Source organism: Euleptes europaea, chromosome 17 (genome assembly GCF_029931775.1).
Source record: "Euleptes europaea isolate rEulEur1 chromosome 17, rEulEur1.hap1, whole genome shotgun sequence".
In the NCBI taxonomy this organism is placed as follows: Eukaryota; Metazoa; Chordata; class Lepidosauria; order Squamata; family Sphaerodactylidae; genus Euleptes; species Euleptes europaea.
The window spans coordinates 30,566,408-30,587,947 of NC_079328.1; the positions used below are offsets into that span (position 1 = coordinate 30,566,408).

At 43.7% G+C, this 21,540-nt stretch overlaps 1 protein-coding gene across 2 annotated transcripts in view; it reads left to right on the forward strand.

The window, feature by feature from the left end:
* Positions 1-21,540, forward strand: part of MAF (MAF bZIP transcription factor) — a 286,190-nt gene that overhangs the window by 41,624 nt on the left and 223,026 nt on the right. The window lies entirely within an intron of this gene.

Below are 21,540 nucleotides of genomic sequence, written 5' to 3' on the forward strand. Positions count from 1 at the left end.
AACCCTATCTTCCAACATTGTTCTATCAATCTAATGGCTTCATCCATTCACAGGTCTTTGAATCCAAAGTTACGTTCTTATGCACTCTCCTCATCTAAATGGTAACTAGCTATTTGTCTTTATTGGGAAGAGGCCTCTTTGAAGAGGCCTTCTCCCTCTCCACCTTTAAAGATAGTCCCTGCTCTGAAACAGGTACTCCTCTTCTAAGAAATAGGGTTGCCAGGTCCCTCCTTGCTACCGGTGGGAGGTTTTTAGGGCGGAGCCTGAGGAAGGTGGGGTTTGGGGAGGCAAGATCAGTGTTGGCTGGCGATCAGTTGTAATAGCAGGAGATCTCCAGCTAGTACCTGGAGGTTGGCAACTCTATCTAAGAAAGGAGGAGGAATACAGTTCTGTACTCAGAATAATTTCTTTGTTCATCTGTGCATTTGTGCAGAATCCATCCATTTTAAATTCATGCCGTTAATTAACTGATTGGTTTAATCAGGTGAAACCCCTTACTGAGCTCTCTGTCATGCCTACATTCTAAGTATTAGAAATTATCCTTTGCATAAAAACAGGTTTTCTTTCTTGGCCTAAAGACAAAAGTTGCCCCCAGTTTTACTGCTAGCCCACACTTTGTTTTGCTTTTTTAAAAAATATAGGAGATTGCAAGTCTTAAATTGCTAAAATGCTGCGTCTGGCCTCCCAGAGCGGTTTTCTTTGTAGTGTAAGGGGAAAAGGAGAGGGGGAGAGAAAGATCTGGGTAGCTTGTTCGTTCTCTGCCTCCTTTTTTTTTTTTTAGATTTCTTGACAGTTGTCAAACGTTCGTTCTAGTCGAGAAGTCTTCCGAGGGTGCCGAATTCTTGCGGAGTTGACGGGAGTAATTTGCAGGCCTTTTCTGAGAACTGCTATTGTGGCGGAGGGGGTGGGGGACGTGTCTCTTTACTGTTTCTTTAAAATTTAATTGGGATCAGGTGATTATGCATCATCTTGTCCCTGAACATTTCTCCCCCTTTCTTTTCTTTTTCCCTTTGGGGCTTCCGTAAGAGAGCCTTTTTTATAATCGATGGTTGATCTCGTTAAACGTAACCATAAAAAATGACTTCGGTGGGTTTTTTCCTCTTCGGCTCGTAAACACCCAAAGATATGCTAAACATCGTGGTGGGGCTCACCTCGCTGAGCAGATGGCAGTGCCGTGTGTCTTCCCATCCGCAGACGCGGAAAAATATTTTGCCCCAGCGTTGCGGAGCGCTGAATAAAAGGCCACCCATTTTCGTATAATCAAGGGCCGAGATGGATTCACGGCCGTGGTAGTTTATTTCAAATGAGAAATTAAGTATTCATTTATTAAGCTCATTTATGCAACTCTGTTCGTTTTTATGCTTTCCTTTTTAGTACTGTGGGACCGAGTGCTGCGCGCCTCTGGAATCGTTCTATCCATTGACTGACTTTGGCTTAGGGGGCTCTTCTCTCCCCTCCCCCCACAAGACAGCTCATTTAGAAAGAAATGTTTATGAGAAGTGCTTGTCAGTTGGCATTTTTACTGGTGCACTAACCCAAAGGTAAAATATAAAGGCATGCCTTTTCCACGCTGGTTTTGTTGTTACTAGAAGGGTTCCTCCCTTGTTAGCTTGATAAATAATTTTACTAGCGGGAACCTGCTGGATTTTTATGCCGGCTGTCTCTTTTCTGCTTGCTGCAAATAAATCCCAGCACTCGGAGAGCTCTAAAACTCCAACCACATGGCGTCTTCCCATTTTGGGACTGGTTGCCTAAAATATTCAAACATTTTTAAGCATGTGACTTAAGTGCTGCTTTTTATAAAATGAGAGAAATGGATTTTGCAATTGTTTCAAAGTCTCTGTTGCTTGTAGCTTTTTAGATTTGTGTGTGTGTGAGAGAGGGGGGGAATAAACTAATCTATGCAGTATGTTTAATATGTGTGCTGCCATAACTGGGAATGTGATAAAAATGTCTGAGTCCTGCCAACTCAGCTCAAAAATCCTGTTTCAATCGTTTTGTTGAATTTCCCCTGTAAAACGTACCCAACTTTCACTGTGGTTTGTGTCTACACATTGAAATGGCATCTTCTGTTGCATAGCTAAATAAGTGGTGTAAAAGAAACAAATGAATTGACAATACCAGCGATGAAGATGGGCAGACACAATGACAACGTATGGAGCCCTGCCCTCTGCAGGGGTATATTAGTCCATCTCTGACCATAACCAGTAAGAAATCACTAATCATAACTTCCAGCTGTAATTGAAGCAAAGTAACTTGGAGCATAATGCAGCCAAGCTGTGTGGGTACTCCACAAGTCAAACGTTGTACCTGGAAAAGAAGCCGAACAATAGTTGCTGATGATTGTGTGAAATTAGGCCAAGGTCTTGGAGTTTGGCTATATTCTGAGTCTTCTCTACAACAAAGAGAGAGCTGTTGATGATGTAAATATAGCTACAGTGGAAAGCAGAATGAATGATAGGAGACCATGCCTTAAGGAGCACCAGATCTTGTAAGGACTTTGATTTATGATCTTGGGGGCATAGTATGTACAGAATGGAAATGGACAATTCTTAAACAGGTTACCAAAAAGAAGTTTCAAATTTTATTTGACAGATGTTTAAAGGAGAAGATTGTAATAATGAAAAATGCAACATACAAATTCTCAGCCATCATAAATGGAATGTTACCACATGTGATTGAGAATACGCATGTGTGTTAGACATAGGGTTACCAACTTCCAGGTGAAGCCTGGAGTTCTTCCAGAATTACAATTAGGGTTGCCAACTTTGGGTTGGGAAATACCTGGAGATTTGGGGGTGGAGCCTGAAGAGGGCGGGGGTTTGGAGAGGGGAGGGGCTTCAATGCCATAGAGTCCAATGGCCAAAGCGACCATTTTCTATAGGGGAACTGATTTCTATCACCGGGAAATCAGTTGTAATAGCGGGAGATCGCCATCTACCACCTGGAGGTTGGCAACCCTAATGACAACTGATCTACAGTGATCAATTAAAAGAGTTTTAAAGAAGTTGTGGCCTGGCACTGAAAGATGGTACAGTTGGTGTGCATGTGTGCTTGGCCCAGTAGTGACCCAAGCTGAGAAGGAAGGGCATCTTTGCCCTTCAATACTTGCTCCTGTGTACATGGAGGGGATGGGCATGGTTCAGTGATAGAGCACCTGCTTGGCCTGCAGAAGGTCCCTGGTTCAATCCCTGGAAACTCCAATTAAAGGGACCAGGCAAGGAGGTGATGTGACAGACCTCTGCCTGAGACCCTGGAGAGCCGCTGCCAGCCTGAGTAGGGAATACTGACCTCATTGACGAATGACCCCCTCCTTCACATGAGTTGCTGACTCTGATCTGGTGAGCTGGGTTGGTTTCCCCCACTCCTGCACATGAAACCAGCTGGGTGACCTTGGACTAGTCACAGCTCTCTTAGAGCTCTCTCAGCCCCACCTACCTCGCAGGGTGTCTGTTGTGGGGAGGGGAAGGTGATTGTAAGCCGGTTTGATTCTCCCTTAAGTGGTAGAGGAAGTTGGCATATATAAACCAACTCCGCTTCCTCCTCCTCCTCCTTCGTGTTGTGTCACTGTGTTGGCATTCGTTTTGGGGTGAGTAGCCATGCTGGTCTGCAGTAGAGCAGCAACATTCAAGTCCTATAGCATCTTCCAGACGAGCAAGATTTCCAGAGTGTAAGCTTTCGGGGGTTAAAGCTGTAACAAAGGGAGCATTGACTCTTGAAAGCTTATCCGGACATCCTATAACCGGACTGATCCAAAAACTGGACCCTTTGAGCCGGCATGCAGGTAGATTCATGCTGTCTGCTTGCAATGTTTCCTCTTGCCTAAAAAAATAAAATACATTGTACTCTGCATTGTAGGTGGAGACTGAAAGGCTGCCGCTGTTTGTTTGTTGTGGCTCTTGTTTAACAGTTGATACAGATGTTCTGGTGAGATAGTTACCCCTTTGCTTTACACAAAATTATTTTAAAATTGTTTAAAATTACATTCAGGCTATTTGTATTAAGTGGATATAAAACATAAATAAATTTGGGTCCCATCCCCAAGAGATCTCATTATGTATATGCAGAAATTCCAAAATATTCTGATGTATGGAAACATCTGAAATATGGACCACTTCTGGTCCCAAGCAGTCCAGATAAGTAGGGTTGCCAACCTCCAGGTATTAGCTGGAGATCTCCTGCTATTACAACTGATCTCCAGCCGATAGAGATCAGTTCATCTGGAGATAGGGTTGCCAACCTCCAGGTAATTAGTACAGGAGCAAAACTGTGTATAACTCAAAATATTTAGCTCAAAATATTTTTGCACTTTGTTATGCACAGTTTTGCTCCTGTAGTAATTTCCTAACTTTATAGTATCAGTACAGTGGTGTCTATTTTTTCTACAACCTCCAGGTAATAGCAGAAGATCTCCTGCTATTACAACTGATCTTATTTTGATACAGACTAGTTCACCTGGAGAAAATGGCCGCTGTGGCAATTGGACTCTATGGCATTGAAGTCCCTCCCCAAACCCCTCCCTCCTCAGGCTCCACCCCAGAAACCTCCCGCTGATGGCGAAGAGGGACCTGGCGACCCTACCTGGAGAAAATGACCACTTTGGCAATTGGGCTCTATGGCATTGAAGTCCCTCCCCTCCCCAAAGCCTGCCTTCTCAGGCTCTGCCCCAAAAATCTCCCACCGATGGCGAAGAGGGACCTGGCAACCCTACAGAGAAGGGATACTCAACCTGTACCCTTGATGGTCTTAAAGTTGCTACTGGACCCAAATCTTGCTCTCCTGTTGTGGCATTGGGTGTGCTCTCTCAATAGAAGGCAGCTCACCTCAGAGCCATTGCGCTTACAACTTGATTGGAAAAGAAACACCTGTCTCATTCACAAAAGTTCGATGGATGCCTCCTTCTCCTGCTTAATATACGCCTTCCTTTCCCATTTTTAAGAGCTACACGGGGAAGGGTGCAATTGAGCTTTTAAAGAATTGTGAAGCTCTATAAAGTTCCGGAATTGGTAGGTTTCCTCTTGAAGCTGTTGGGAATTGGTTATCTTTACTAGTGATAGCTACCTTTGCAATACTAACACCACTGGTAAAAAAAAAAAAAAAAAAAAAAAAAACTCATGAAAATCTCACAGAGCAATCCCAAGAAGTGTTGCATCCTTCTAAGGATCAATCAATCATCACCTTTATTGGCATAAAAAGGAATAAACTGATTTCAATAGACTTCAGAGAGTGCAACTCTGTTTAGGATTGTCTGAGTTGTGTCCTTAAATACAGATATTTGACATGGGAGGAGGCTTGCTTGCAGACACGTACCAGGTTTTTCATGACTAGTCTGGCTTAGTCCCTCTTTACTACCAGCGAGAGGTTTTTGGGGTGGAGCCTGAGGAGGAGGGTGTTTGGGGAGGGGAGGGACTTCAATGCTATTGAGTCCAATTGCCAAAGCGGCCATTTTCTCCAGGTGAACTGATCTCTTATAGGCTGGAGATCAGTTGTAATAGCAGGAGATCTCCAGCTGTTACCTGGAGGTTGGCAACCCTAGCCATTTCCCCTCCTGCCGGGTGCCAGGCTCAACAAGCCAAGGTCAAGTGTTGTTGAACGCATGATGCTTCCTTCTATTGAGTCAAACCATTGGTCTATCAAGGCCAGTATTGTCTACTCTGAGTGGCAGTGGCTCTCCAGGGTCTCAAGTCGAGGTCTTTCTTCTCACCTGATTCTTGGAAGATTGTTCATCTCAGTTTTCAGAATACCACCACCACTCGGTTTGCCTGCTTATACTTACTATCTGACAACTCCTCGTCTTTCTAGAGCCTTGTGTTTAGCTAGACTGAATGCTAACCCCTCTATGGTTATGCAGGGCAGGATTTTGAATATACCACACCCAGACAGGACCTGTCCTTGCTCTTCTGGCTCATTAGCTCATGCCCTCTTGGAATGCCACTTTTATGAGGAACTTCAATCACATTATATCTCTCCCCTTTTAACATAGAAATTTAATGCCTCTGTGCCTGACATAATGCCTTTTTTACTAAGTGACAGGGATCCCAAGGCTACATTGTCAGTGGTAAGATTTGTTCCAGTCCTTATATCCCTCAAACATTAGATATATGCTGCTCAAGATCACTGGATCAAGGAGCTTCTAAGGGATAAAAGAAAAGAAAGGATTCTTGGAAGAAGGGCAGGGTAAACCTGGATATGATGCTCACTTGGACCATTCAGATGACCTTTTGGCCCTCTTGGTGCAAGCTCTGTCTGCTTTCAGGACCCCAAAGGGCTTGTTCAAACGCCTGGCCTTGAAATTCAGCAAGATGACACAGAGGCGATCTTTTATGAGCCAGTGTTCCAGCATGGCATATGGCTGTTTCAGCAGGTACAACCAAAGTTACCCTGGTTTTTGTCCAGTTTCTCCTTTTCTGCAACGGTGAGTTCATTGCAGAGTAAAGAGCGATGCTGTGAGAATAAGGGTTTTTTGTGGCTGCTTGGCATCTCTGGAGTGGGGAGAACAATTTTTCAGGTCATGATTAAGGTCTTTTCTTCAAGAACCAGCATAGTTGTAGATGGGCTGATCACTTTCCATCCTGGGAAGAGGCCCCAGAACTAAGTCAGCCCTCCTGAGTCTTGAGCCGGAAGATGAAATCAGAGCTACAGCTACATCAGGAGCGAAAGTGTGTGTGTGTTTTATTCTTTCCACTCCCCAAAGAAACAGTACAGCAGCCAGATTGTATTGAAAAAAAAGCCATATTGTCGCCTTCCTGAGAGCCATTCGTTTTGCTTTCCAGCGTGATTAATGAATTAAAGATACAGTATATTTATTTTATAGCCTGATTATCTGTGTGTAATAAATCTAAACACCAGTGTCTGCCAATACCGAACAGCGAGCATATTTTTTCTCATCTTTTTAAAGGGTCTACAAACAAAGTTGAACTTCTAATCTCTCAACTTTTTAAAAAATAAGATATATTTTAGCCATTATGTTACTATTCTTCTTGAAAACCCAAACTGTAAGGAAATAAATTGCTCAGAGGGCTATCTGAAAAGTGTTCAACTAGAAAGATTTTGTGGGTGTGCTATTGCTTGGTGTTGAAAATGAGTAACCCATTATTAAAATACTGCTAGTGGCTAAGAGAATGAGGTTGGATCACAGAGGTACTTGGTCCAAATCTCACTTTTCCTACAAATGCAACATACTTTCCCCTTTGTTACATTGGGAATATGGTGATAACACTTTCCTACCCTAAAGGGCTGTCGTGGGGGTTACAGCAAGATAATTCACCTGAAATGCCTCGAATGCTGTAAGTGATATAGGCATATAATAATGGGCCAGAGCAGCCCATTCTCTGGCTTCTAGCCGTACTACCTCTTGTGTGAATAGAAAAGCACTTCTGGTGATATCTGCCTGTGTAAAAGCAATTTCCCCCGTGGCTGCATCCCACATCATGTGTTGCTAGGGTTGCCAGGTCCCTCTTCACCATTGAACATAAGAACGTAAGAAAGGCCCTGCTGGATCAGACCAAGGCTCATCAAGTCCAGCAGTCTGTTCACACAAAGGCCAACCAGGTGCCTCTAGGAAGCCACTAACAAGACGAGTGCAGCAGCACCATCCTGCCTGTGTTCCACCGCACCCAAAACAATAGGCATGCTCCTCTGATACTAGAAAGAATAGGTATGCAGCATGACTACTATCCATTCTAACTAATAGCCATAATTGGCGGGAGGTTTTTGGGGCAGAGCCTGAAAAGGGTGGGGTTTGGGAAGGGGAGGGACTTCGATGCCATGGAGTCCAATTGCCAAAGTGACCATTTTCTCCAGGGGAACTGAGCTCTGTCACCTGGAGTCCAGTTGTAATAGCAGGCAATCTCCAGCCAATCTCCAGCAGGCAACCCTACCACATGCCCATCAATGAGTGGCCATGGGGTCCGACCAGCCTTGTTTTGATTGTGCCCTCCTATAGGTAATGGCACAAGGGCAGTGTTCTTAAATACTGGGTTTTAATACCTAATAGTTAACCTTTCTTGGTTTTAAAAAATGATTATTACATTTGACATTACAGTACACAAATACTATTACATTTCCCCCAAATCAACCACCGCTTCTTATTTTTATGTTATTTTCTTCCTTTATCATGTTTGACTTTTGTGAGCCGCTTCCAGCATGTTCTCTGGTGAGGAGGCAGGGATATTTTCTTAATAAATAATCAAACACCTGAACAAGGAGCTGTTAAGAGAAAAGGAAATTCTCCTAACTTGCATTCCTTTCTATCCCTACCAATTTCTCTTGCCTGGTTTAATATGCTTTTTAGGTAGAAAAGGCCAATTCTTACTCTTTCCAACACTGCAGGGAGAATGTAGATTCTCTAGTTGTTTTATAACATCTTCCTCTGGACTGAAATCTCTGGACTGTAGCACTCCTATCCTTTTCTTTCTTTCTTTCTTTCTTTCTTTCTTTCTTTCTTTCTTTCTTTCTTTCTTTCTTTCTTTCTTTCTTTCTTTCTTTCTTTCTTTCTTTCTTTCTTTCTTCCTTCCTTCCTTCCTTCCTTCCTTCCTTCCTTCCTTCCTTCCTTCCGTTTTAAGCCAAGAAGTTTCAAAGGATAACTTTTATTCCCCCCCCCACACCCAATATAAATTACCTCTTTCAAAAACGGCACAGCCTGGCACAACTGAGTGTAGTGTGCTAAACAGAAAACAATGGTTTAAAACCACTACAGATCACGGGCTAACTTTCATGAGCTGTAACTTGCGAGTTTCTTACCGTGCCTTAGGCCTTTTGCAAAGCAACCATCTCTTTCCAGAAGGGGAGGAATATTTCCGTATTCAGACAGGTGTATTCAGAATTGGCACTTTTGATTTGTAAATGAAATCCCGCTTAATATACTAATTCAGGAGCCTGAGACCTGCCACTGTTCTTTTTTTTTTTTTTTAAAGAAATCGAGTCATTTACCTTTTCAAGTAAATTAAAGTGATTTCCTCCCCCCGCCCCATAGTGACAAGTCAATAAAATAATGCAGAGGGACTCTTTCTCTCTCTCAATCTCTCTCCCCTTCTCCGCACCCCCGCCCGCCGCTTCTTCCGATCAGTCAACATCTGTTCCTTGTTTCTGCTGTAGATTTTAATGCTCGGTGCCCCATGACAGGTAAACGGTACGGGGAAGCTGAAACTGTGTCGCTTTTCATTAGTAGATCGTTGTCAGTCTCCCAAGCTGGCGGCTGCTGCTTTGCAGGGGGAAAGAGGCTTGCTTTGCCGTCTCTTTCAATATCATTCGAGTGAGAACAGGTACACTTTATAAAAACACAATGTGATGTGAGACCACCCGGTGCTTAATTTCCAACACCGTAGGGACTGACCAGATGCGTTACCCTGCTTTGCACAATGTTGTTAAAGACTGCGGTAAAGAGTTTCTTAGGATCCCCTTTGTGCAGCAATAAACACATGCTAGGGCAACACGGTGGGGGGGAGTGCACCTGATCCTGCCCACCGGGCATCTGCACCCATGCGATATATCACTGCAAAATCATATGACGTCAAAAGCCATGTGGCTGAAGTCCCATGATGGCTGTCAGCACACAAGTGCCATATTGTGTTGGGGTCCGGGAGAGCGTTTTTGTGCACACGGAGATTAAACATCCATGTGTGTGAGATGTACGCAGGGACCATTTCTGCCACTGTCTCTGGCTGGCTTGAGCCGTTTGTGTAGCGGTGTGGTGAACAAAGCAGCCCTTGTGGTGGTGCTGAATTTTCCCTCCCCTGTTTATCGTTGCCCTGATGGCTCATTTAATTGCTAGACAACCCAGAAAGCCCTTTTGCAAAACACTTCGAGGGGCGAAACAAATTGGTTCCCTGTTACTCACTTGACTCGTGTCTGGTAAAGGGCCTCAGGTGACCGAGCCACATACGTCACTGAGAGGGCTAAGAAAGGAAGTTGAACGTACAAAGCTTTTCATTGCAAATCAGACAACCAGCCATTCTACCCTGATCCTGTCTGCTTTGAGTAGCAGTGCCTCTGAACTGCGGGAATGAAATTTGGACTTCTCACCTGCAAGACGAGATGGTTCTCTACCACTGACCTGGAGCCCTTTTTAAAAGATTGGATAGCATATAGTTGCATCAGAGTGGGAATGGGGTTGGTCTGTCAACACAATCCTGACCATTTCCATAAGATAACTGGTCACATCCAATGGGTTGGGTGTTGCTCTGGAGCAGTGGTTTCCAAAGTGGGCAGTACCACCCCCTGGGGGATGGTGGGATTACCTAGGGGGGCGCTAGAGGTGGGCCCCTTCAACTGTGTTGTTCACTAATTTACAGTAGATCAAACTATGGCACCATGCTGGCAAATTTGGTGGAAACTATCAGAATTTTTTTCCAGACTGTGAAGTGCTGGTATCACTGGATCAAATTCATCAGTTTTGTTGAATAAATTTCAACTAAAAAGTTTTAATTTGATTTTGAATAGGTGTGCAATTTATGCTGGACAGTGGCCGTAACAATAAATGCATGTAGATGTGCAATTGTTACTGTTTTGAAATTTTATTGTTGTTATCTTCTTTAGTGAGTCAATCAAACCCCTATTTTGAATATTGCTTTTGATAGGATAGGGTAGGGGGCGCTGGGGTTGAGTTTGTGGAACCAAGGGGGTGGTGGACCGAAAAGTTTGGGAACCACTGCTCTGGAGTCTTGAAAAAAATGTGAGTAGATTGAAGTCCTGATTTTAAAAAAAACTTCCATTGCCTGGCTCATATCACATTTTATGTTGGTGCAGGGAACAAACCGTGATTTATTTATTTTGCACAGTTTCTGGGGATTTATGGATCTCCAGGTGTGAGTATTGGTTTCCTGCTGCGTCAAGTTTTTGAGTGTAGGTTGCCTTTCTGTGGGAAATGCTTGCACAATGGAAAAGGGATGGGGGGTGTCTGTTGGGAAAGTCAGAGGAGGTCGATGCATTCCCCCCCCCCAGTTAGAGTTACAGAAGGACTGCTCTGAGCATACCCTCCTGGCATTTAAGAGGTAGAGACGCTGTTGCAGGCATATGAGTGCCTTTAAGTCATTTAACACACACACACAATATCTGAAAATAAAATTGAGCCGGGTTTAAGCATAGAAAGGTCAGCAAAAGTTCAATTGTTTGCTGATCTCTCCAGTTTCTGAACGTGGTGTTTAGTTGGCACAAATGATCTTGTGGAAACTGTAGTAATGGTCTGAAAATTAATATTAGTTTCTACCTCCCACTACACAGACATTTTAAGGCAAATTTTGCTTTTTTTAAAGTGTTGGATCTGCAAGATGTGTGTTTTTTTTTAGGTCTACCTCCTGAAGACTGGGAAGATCAATTTGTTTTCTGTTGCCCCAGAAGGTCAGACCAGTACTAATGGGTTGAAATTAAATCAGAAGAGTTTCCATCTAACGTTTGGAAGAACCTTCTAACAGTTAGAGCGGTTCCTCAATGGAACAGGCTTCCGCGGGAGGTGGTAAGCGCTCCTTCCCTGGAGGTTTTTAAGCACAGGCTAGATGGCTATCTGTCAGTAAAGCTGATTCCATGACCTTAGGCAGATGATGAGAGGGAGGGCATCTTGGCCATCTTCTGGGCATGGAGTAAGGGTCACTGGGGGTGCGTGGGGGGAGGTAGTTGTGAATTTCCTGCATTGTGCAGGTTTTTAAGCAGAGGCTAGATGGCCATCTGTCAGTAATGCTGATTCTATTAACTTAGGCAGATCATGAGAGGGAGGGCATCTTCATCTTCTGGGCATGGAGTAAGGGTCTGGGGGTGTGGGGGGAGAGGTAACTGTGAATTTCCTGCATTGTGCAGGGGGTTGGACTAGATGACCCTGGTGGTCCCTTCCAACTCTATGATTATGTTCTAATTTCTGGTGACTCCAAAAATCAAATCAACAAACCCAGAGAATTCTGACAAAGGGATTTTGAATAACTGAGCGTTTAGTAATGATGAATACAGGGCTTGTTCAGTGCTTTGTGCTCCTGATTTTCTATGCATCGTTACTGGAAAATATATATAGAGAGAGTTGGACACCTTTGGGAAGCGTTCTGCCGAAGCCTCAGAGCCTTGGAGACCAGGAAACAGCTAGTCGGTTTCTATGACCTGGGAGCCAATCCAAAAGCTGCTGGCGCCAAGGAGTGCTTTTGCACTGACTTCAGTGGACTTTGGATCAGGCCCCAGGCTAACGCAGCGGCTGCCTCCTCCGGTAAGCGAGCTCTACTGTAATGCAGCGGATTGTGTGTCAGAGACAACGTGCTGAGCCATCTTCCCCCCGGAGCTGTTCCCCCCGCGAGAACTGACTCCCAGCTGTCTGCGTTCAGAGCAGGAAAGAAAGATGAGAGAGACCATAGGAAGTGAGGTCATGGCGAGCAGCTTGAGGTGGGGCCGGCCCGAAGCTTCCTTGAGATGCATCCAAAGTATCCCCGTCTTGGGGGGTCCTATTTGGGTGGGAAGGGTGGCATAGGAATGTGTTAAATAAATAAGACCCATCATGGTGTAGTGTCAGACTAGTATCTGAGAGAGCCAAGTATGAATCCCAGTGGTCGCATGAATGGTCGTCTGATGAGAACTTCTTTGTTTCCATCACAGTCTCCAAGCAATGATATTTACAATTTCCCCAAATACCGAATGCTAGAAGCAGTGTCTTCGGGTCCTTTTCATTAATTACAATATAAACGGAAGGTTGGTGTGTGAGGGGGTCGATCCAGCAAAATGTGGGTTGTTTTTTTCCTATTTAGAAATGATTAAAAGTACAGAACTGCGCGAGGAGAATTTTCTAGGATAGCCTTCTTGTTTATTTTTTTTTACCCTGGGCCCTTTCTTTTCTCTCTCTCCAGATGTCAGCAGCCCTCGAATAAAATGAACTTCAAATCAAATTTATTTAATACAATCCAAGACCAATAGAAATAGAATCAATACAATAATTCAAACTTCCAGAATATCAATTAACTCATGGGGAATTTTTTTTTTAAATTGTAGAATCACAGAATTATACATTATCTTATAAAACTTATAGCTAAAAAGCCTATATATGGCTTACCCAAAACAAACTTCTTTGTTTCCGTTTTCTTTAGTTTCTCAGGTGCTGTGACTCTGTTTTTCCCCCCACGGGCCTTAGTTCTGTAACGCCGCAGATTAATTTTGCCACTTCATGCATATCGTTGCCTACTTACTGCTAGAATGCCAAAATCCTGACCTCTCGGCAATGTAAAAATACTTGTTGGAGAGGGAGAAAAAAAAAGACACAATTGTTTTAGAATCACATAATTTGGCTTAAGATGTCTAGCCCAGAGAAAATGGGTTTGCATCAGTTGTTTGCTGGGAACCTTCGGCACAAAAGGTCACCCAACTGATTTGGGAGGAGGCTGTTTCTTTGCATATTTCTGAGCGTCGCCCAAATAGCAGACGCCTCTGTAATGTCTTTGCTGACTCCTTGTTCTCCTGGGGCTTGCAGAAGAGATAGCTGCAAATGCTTGCAAATAATTGGGGGGGGGGGGACTTCCCAATTACATTTACCTGAAAAGTAGAATAGATTTTTTTCCCCATATGGGCCGGTAAGAGAAAGGTGGCATTTGCACAGAAGTTACATTTCTGCACAGTGATTTAAAAAATGTGTATGACCTTTTTATAACAGGAGGCGTCTTGCATTCAGGGTTTTCTTCCTTTCAGGTAAATATGGTGGGGTGGATCCAACCTAGGGTTGCCAACCTCCAGGTGGTGGCTAGAGACCTCCTGGGATTACAACTGATCTCCAGGCGACAGAGATAAATTCACTTGGAGAAGATGGCTGCTTTGGAAGGTGGACTTTATGACATTGTACTCTGATGAGGTGCCTCCCCTCCCTAAACCCCTCTCCAGGCTCCACCCCACAAATCTCCAGGTATTTCCCAACCAAGATTTGGCAACCCTAATGCAACTATCTGCCAAGTAACCTTTTTCCTGCATAAGGAGCCTTCCTTCAATGGAAGAGCAACTTAACTTGGAGAAGGCTCCTTAGATTGGAGGAAGACTTCCAATGTGAGCCAAAAAGAGAGATGGTTTATAAACTTTTAAACAAACTTTGCTCAGTGGTATATAAGACAGGGATAGGATCCACCTTGGTTTCCCTGTGACTTGCTGGGCAGAATCCTTTTATTGTAGGTTGATTAAATTGCCTTAACAGGGTAGGATGAAGTAGATGGAGTCTGTGGGACAACCTGGAAAGAGATCTATGCAGACTTTAATTCTGCTTCCATCATGGCTCTCTTAACAACCTGATTCAGTTTGCATCACACTAAGAAGGATGCCTATGGCTTAATTGGATGGAATCATGAGGTTGCATCCCATGGAAATATTCTGCTAATGATGGTTCTTTCCTCCAGTGCAAAGTGTCTGCCACCATTGCAAGAGACTCTCCCACCAATGGAAGAGCCTCTTGTATTGTTGGGCGGCGGTTTGCACCGGAGGGAAGGCTGTCTATTCTTGGAACAAATCAATGACAACCAACCCCATTATCTTCCTTAGTAAATACAACTTGCATTTTTAAAGCACTGATCTGTGTTCCATGCAAAAAGTGGAAGTCCCTCCCCCCATCACTCAAAGCTTGAAGAGTCTATAGAAGGCATGCATTCTAATATTTATCCTCCATGGTGTGTGGCTTGTTCTAGAATGCTGGCATATGTCATGACCCATATCTTGACAAATGTAAAAACATCCTGTTTCCAGATTTGCATGCCTTAACTTATGTGTGGTCCAAATCAGCATTTTCTCAATGGCCCAGAAGTAACTGGTATGTGTGCATGCGTGTGTACATATATGTGTGCATTATGGCTCAGTGATAGAGCATCTGCTTGGCATGTAGGAGGTCCTAGATTCAATTCCAGGGTCTCCAGCTGAAAGAATCACGTAGTAGGTGATGTGTTTAAGAGACAGAGAACCCTGCCAGTAGATAATACTAACCTTGATAGACCAATGATCTGTCTTGTAATGGGCTGGTAGTGATCCAAATTTCAGGGTTACAAATTCATAAGTAAGTGCCCTAACAATGTGATATTGGCAAATCAGTGGCCAGTTGCTGTATTCAGGAATATTGTTGTTTTTCGGCCAGCTGTATGATTGGAATTATTGGTCTGTATCATGAGCAGTCAGGCTCCATAATCAAGTTGGCATCACCTAGCTTTAAATAGCTTCCTGGGTATGGTACACATGTGCACACCAGTGGTATTCAGTGACAGATTAGGGCAGGGGTCAGTGTGCGCTTCTCGGATGTTTCCATCAGAAGGTAGATTTCAAGAAGCACTTTACTGCTATGGGATTTCTTGAATAGTAATGTGGAGGCACCTGCTTACACTTAGCGACCCATTGCTTCTTTTATTAAAAGTTAAAGAATAGTGAACTTTAAAAAAATTCTCATCAATTAAAATATGGCCAAGAAGGAAGCAGCTAAAGTTTCTTCAAGGGCTAATGACCAGTGACCGACCTTTTCTCCAGCTAGGATTGCCAACCTCCAGGTAATAGCTGGAGATCTTCTGCTGTTACAACTGATCTCCAGCCGATAGAGATCAGTTCATCTGAAGAAAATATCCGCTTTGGCAATTGGACTCTATGGCATTGAAGTCCCTCACCTTCCCAAACCCTGCCCTCCTCAGGATCCACCCCAAAAATCTCCAAGTATTTCCCAAGCTGGAGCTGGCAACCCGATCTCCACCTCCGCCACATGCACAGCACAAAGGATCAGATCTTCTAAATGGCCAGGTTTGCCCTCAGAGATTGGATTGAGATCACTGTGTTTTACTTCCAACTTCAGTGAGTGCTTATTTGCTCTCCTAGAACACTGATCACTGTGCAATAATGGCTACCATCATGGGGCTTAAGTGCCATTTGAATAACTAGTGAAGGACAACTCCAATCTCAGCTTTATGAATTTGCAGTGTTCTGAACAAATGATGCCTTACTTGAAGTTGAGCTAGATGCTGTTTATGTGTCCACAGCATAAGACAGCCAACCCAAACCTCCCCTCTTCCCTCACCTAATAACTTGTAAAACAAAACTTGTGACATGGTATGTTTGTATTATGAGCTTTCCACACTCTGCTTTATTGAATTATCCACTGCTTATTGGGGTAGGGAATTTTGTAGCAAGAGCCAGTGTGGTGTCATCAGTAGGTAAAGAAAAAGGTAAAGGTCCCCTGTGCAAGCACCGGGTCATTCCTGACCCATGGCCATGGGGTGACGTCACATCCCGACGTTTACTAGGCAGACTTTGTTTATGGGGTGGTTTGCCAGTGCCTTCCCCAGTCATCTTCCCTTTATCCCCAGCAAGGGTACTCATTTGACCGACCTTGGAAGGATGGAAGGCTGAGTCAACCTTGAGCCGGCTACCTGAAACCAACTTCCGTTGGGATTGAACTCAGGTCGTGAGCAGAGCTTGGACTGCAGTACTGCAGCTTACCACTTTCCGCCACGGGGCTCCTATCATTAGAGTGTACACTAAAATCTAGGAGACTCAGATTCAAATCCACACTCTGTCATGGAAGCTCACTGGGTGACCTTGGGCTAGTCACACACTCTTCACCCTATCTGTACTTGTGCAAATTTTCTGGGTGGTTTTTTACCTGTTTAAAACAATCAATTTATTGCCATTAGTTGTATGTATCATTTTTTTTAAATAGGCATAAAAGAAACATATCGGGAACGCCAGCAATGAAAACAGGCAGAATGAAAAGGCTTTCAACATATTTAAAAACAAAAAGAAATGGAAAAAGGCTCCCCTAAACATGGCTGCCAGGCTGGCACCAAAGAGTCCCTATTTTGGTATGATCCGTGACGTGCAATGACTTCATTTGTGACATCATCATAACGGGACTAACCCACCATGGTCTGAAGAACAGCTCCTGAGCTGGGAGGATGTTCCATTGAATGTCAGTTGGGCGATTCCACCCCGATAACAACCCTTCGTGCAGATTCTCAGATATCCCTTAAAGGCTCTTTGTTTCACTGTTGGCTTGCAGTACCTAATCGTTACAAGGTTATACTGCAAAGCGGCCTCGCCAGCAAGCGAGGACAAATGCGTCTTCCGCCGCCATTGCAAAGTCATTAAGGGTTGCATAGTCCGCGCTACGCTCACCTCTAGCCCAGAATGTCAGAGTTCCTGATGCTCTGTTACGTCTTGGGCTCCTGTCGGTTCCAACACTGCAATGCAGTAGATTCAAGGAGGATTCTCAGCCAGAGGTGCTGTATGAGGCACTCAGTCACTTGATACTGCCTGCTAGAATTAGTTCTTGTTCCGATTTTTTTTTAAACTGACAGTATCAATTAGTTTTTCAGTAACCAAAGAGGAAAATGGTTGGTTTACGTTTTACCGAAGCCCCCTGCTGCCACCTTTCCCTCGTATCCTCCCCCCATGTGTCCCCTCTCTTTCCATCTCATCCCCTACATTCCTTCCAAAGCACACCATGCTTCCCAGCAGGCTTGCCAAATTCCAGGTGCTAGCTGGAGATCTCCTGCTATTACCACTGATTTCCAGCAGATAAAGATCAGTTCACCTGGAGAAAATGGCCACTTGGGCAATTGGACTCTATGGCATTGAAGCCAGTCCCCTCCCCAAACCCCGCCCTCCTCAATCTCCGCCCCAAAAATCTCCAGGTATTTCCCAACCTGGAGCTGGCAACCCTACTTCCCAGCGAGTATATAGAGTTGGACTTCAGTCTGGATAACAATTGTCGTGCTACCTCTGCCATAGAGTTTCTTCTGCATGACTTATTTATTTATAGTGGTATAGTGGTTAAGAGTGGTGGACTCTAATCTGGAGAACCAGGTTTGGTTCCCCACTCCTTCCACATGAAGCCTGCTGGGTGACCTTGGGCCAATCACAGTTCTCTCAGAACTCTCTCAGCCCCACCTACCTCACAAGATGCCTGTTGTGAGGAGAGGAAGGGATTGTGATTGTAAGCAGCTTTGAGACTCCTTAAGGTAGAGAAAAGCGTGGTGAAAAAACCAACTTCTTCTTCTTCATTTGTACCCTTCCTTTCTCCCTAGTGGTGACCCAAGTGGCATATAATGTTGTCCTTTCCTCCATTTTGTACTAACAGCAACCCTATGAATGTAGGCTAGGCTGAAAATGTGTGGCTGGCCCACCTAAGGACTCCATGGGGATTTGAACCTGGTATCCTAGTCTACCCACTACACCCTATTGATTTCTGATACATCACTCACTTTCTCTCCAGCAGATATTTAGCATAGCCTTAATAAATGTTCAGATTCAACACACCCTTTCTGAGTATCATTACTAGGCTTGGATAACATGGAAAATCACAGAGGTAAGGGATTTCCATTGGTTTGAATTCTCAGATATCCCTTAAAGACCCTTTGTTTCGCTGTTGGCTTGTGGTACCAAAACGTCCTGCTGTAGTCCAAAATAGTCCCCCTGTCTCCCAGGAGTTGGAGATGGTTGGCAGTTGGAGATTTGCAGCAGGATGAGTGAATTGGTAAAAATTGCTGCAAGTTTCCCCACTATCTGTATTCTAAAACCCTGGTTGGTTTCTGTGAATGTGCAGGATTCGGCCTGGAAATGAATAATGGCTGTGATAGATACCTAAACTGTCCTTTTGCTACCAAATTTATCATGTATTAAGATGCAATTCTTTTCTTTATGTGGCATTCAAAACTGTGCCCATTGCGTCTTTCACAGGGGATAAGGAAGATGCCTCTTTTCTATTGGCTGTTATCTGATGTATGCATAATTCTTGGGTATAAAAATGTTGAAACCAGATCTAAAAATTTTACCTAGTTTGTGTTAATGCCTTCCAATAAATCTCTGGGTTCTCTTTAAGATACCGCAGTGTGCAATTTGTTAGAAAACTGCACTTACTGTATTTTATGTCTTACTGTAATTGGTTGTTTCATCCAATTCAGATTATATTCATGTATAATAGGGATGTGCTCAAGACAGGAACTGAAGAATTATCGATTGAGAAAGTTTTGGGAAATTAAGACCCTAAACATCCAAAGTGGATACATTTTATGATATTTAGAAATAGATCTGAAAAGGCTTATGCAATGTGCTTTAATCAAATCTTGGAAACAAATTGACGGATAAATCAAATACTGAAAAGAAATTGACCAGTAAATCAAATTTGGAAATCAAAATGACAGATAAATCAAGTCTAAAAAGGAAAACTGGCAGTATATCGTGTTCATGATATGTTTATGAAAGGAAGAAACTGCTTTGTACGTGGCTGTGATCTGGCTTCCTTCGATCATGTTAATTAACTGCTTGAAGTTCTTCTGCAACCAATTTTGCAGAATGTGCTTGTTTAAACATGCATTTTACAGAGCTACAGACTCTGCGTGGCGGAGTTGCTATTGCTCCTCACACCCTCGTCTGTTTTCTGTGTTGTTCTAGGGACCTGAGTTTGACTCTATGGAATTGGAGTCCCTCCCCTCCCCAAAACAAACCCCGCCCTCCTCAGGCTCCACCCAAAAAACCTCTCACCGGTGGTGAAGAGGGACCTGACAACCCTAACCACCCTGCTCCCGCCTTTACTTGTTCCTGGTACATGTGATTTTTCTTGTGAGTGATGCTCATAGCCTTTTCCATCATGATAAATGAGAAGGCTGCTTCCAGAGGGTCTGAATGATTGCCGCCTCCCAGTTTAATATTTTAAAGTATGAGGAGTAAAATTGAAAATGTGGCATAGGTGCCAGAAAGCAGGTGCGGGCCCAGGATTTCAAGTAGAAACCTCCTTAAGAATTATGGGTCTTTTGTGTTGCTACCCAGGGGAAAACAGTCATCCTGCTCTTTATGAAAGATCTCGGCCTGAAATGACCCACCGTGCTAATAATTTGAGCTTGGGCAGAGGCTAAGTCCCTCTTCTTATGGCTCAGAACTGAAGCATTTGGGGCTGCGGCTTGAGCGCAAAAGAAACATGCTGAGAAAAATACACGCCAAACCTAAGAGTGGCCTTATTAGACATGGGGATCTTCTGTAACAGTACACATTGGGGGGCTGTGAACCTCCCATTCTTCCCCTTGCCAGTCCACAAAGGGTACAGACATTTCTTCTGATTTTTTAAATTATTGCACAATTTTATATATATTCTAGGGTTGCCAACCTCCAGGTACTAACTGGAGATCTCCCACTATTACAACTGATCCACAGCAGATAGAGATCAGTTTCCCTGGAGAAAATGGCAGCTTTGGCAATTAGTCTCTATGGCATTGAAGTCCCTCCCCTCCCCAAACCCCGCCTTCCTCAGGCTCCACCCCAAAAACCTCCTGCCAGTGGTGAAGAGGGACCTGACAACCCTAATATATTCTGTCGAAGGGTAAACTCCCATTCCTTGATACCCTTGTCATCCGTAAAACAAACTTTCAGTTAGGTCACAAGGTCTACCGGAAACCAACCCACACAAATCGCTACTTACACAAAAACTCCAACCACCACCCCCGACAGAAAAGAGGAATAATCAAAACATTAATGGACCGTGCAAGACGAATCTGTGAACCACAGTTTCTCAAGGAAGAAATTAATCATCTAAATCACGCACTGCTAGCAAACGGCTATTCCAGAAATGAAATCAGAAGAGCCATTAAACCAAACAAAAATTAGAAAACTCAGGAAAAACAGTCTCCCATAGGAAAGGTATTCTTGCCATTTATTAAAGGAGTCACTGATAGGATGGAGAAACTTTTGAAAAAACATAACCTACAAACAGTGTTTAAACCCACCAAGAAAATACAACAGATGCTACAATCAGCAAAAGACAAAAGAGACCCCCTCTCCTCTGCAGGAGTATATCGTATACCTTGCAGCTGTGGACAAGTTTACATCAGGACCACACAACGCAGCATACAAACAAGGATAAAAGAACATGAAAGATACTGCAGACTTGGCCAACCTGAGAAATCAGCAGTGGCTGAACATGGACTGACACAAACAGGACACAGGGTCTTATTCCAAGACACTGAAAGACTGGACAATTCTACCAACTATTTTGTCAGATTGCACAGAGAAGCCATTGAAATTCATAAACATCAGCACAACTTTAACAGAAAAGAAGAGAGTTTAAGAATGAATAAGGCTTGGCTTCCTGTCCTGAAAACCTCCAGACTAACAAAGACTACAGTCCACAATAGCCATGCGGATTAGCTTTGGGTTCCACATGTTAACAGATCACTTCAGGATACAATGGTTCCACATTAACATACCACACCTTCATTAACACATTATCTTGATACTTACACGACAATGATTAGCACATTACCTTCAATACTTTACAGGACAATGACTCAGCTCAAACCCTACCCCTTTCTGACTATATATTGGTCTTCCTACACACGTGACACTGAGAGACACTGTCCTTCAGTGTTACTCCTCTGAAGATGCCTGCCACAGCTGTGGGCAAAACGTCAGGAAAGAAAATACCAAGACCACGGTCACACAACCCGGATAACCTACAAGAACTAATATATTCTGATTTATCACAATTTCAGTTCATTTCAGAACTTTGACTTCCCGTGCATTTTCCATGTTTCAACATACAGTTTACTAATTACATAATACTACATTCCATTTTTTTAGGAG